Below are 825 nucleotides of genomic sequence, written 5' to 3'. Positions count from 1 at the left end.
TGTTAATGTTGAATAGAAGTGTAACATTTTATCAACCCTAGAGATATTATTGTATTAAAGAACTTTTCAAATGTTGAATAATGAATATCCATTTTACATGTAGAGTGTATAAAAATACCAACATTTAGCAATCATACAACAAAACATTCTGTGATATGAGTTCAAGGCTCAAAAACATAACACAATTTGTTAATGCATGGCAACAAAAATGAAGAGAAGACACTTATTGTTTATGTCTTGCAGGTAGGAAATGATGTTATCTCTTATTGTGAAGCTTTGTCAAAAAGCTGTATTACAGAATTTAAATACCTGTTAGCTTTATTTTCAGTAGACAAGAATATCAAAAGACATCCAACTTCAGGACCTTGCCTATTCTGCAATTTTAATTTTAATTTTCTGTCAACATGATTGTATGAGTACTTTTAAAAGTTTTTGTTTGTTAATTCATCATTTGCATAGCATGCATAACATTCTTTAACCAATGAATTTCTGTTACATTGGTGCCTAAATAATATGGATTTGTAACTTTGATATGTGCAGTATACTGCTGAATGGGAAACATGATACATGTAAGTGACAATGTTTGCCAAAACTAGTGACTCTTAATATTAATGTGATTCTAAAATACATACATGTACATTAATGAAATTCACAATGAACATGAGGACAAAAAAAGCGGGACAAAATATACATTCCTCATTCTACCCTCAACAATTGCTATGGTAGACAAAGGAACATCCTTTTCACTGCTATTATGTAAAAATATGTGTAGAACGGGTGTCACATGCATTTTGTTCTACACATTTTTACATAATAGCAGTGAAG

The sequence above is a fragment of the Strongylocentrotus purpuratus genome, unplaced genomic scaffold, assembly GCF_000002235.5.
Source record: "Strongylocentrotus purpuratus isolate Spur 01 unplaced genomic scaffold, Spur_5.0 spur5_scaffold_18, whole genome shotgun sequence".
In the NCBI taxonomy this organism is placed as follows: Eukaryota; Metazoa; Echinodermata; class Echinoidea; order Camarodonta; family Strongylocentrotidae; genus Strongylocentrotus; species Strongylocentrotus purpuratus.
Note: the sequence above shows the minus strand (reverse complement) of the source record.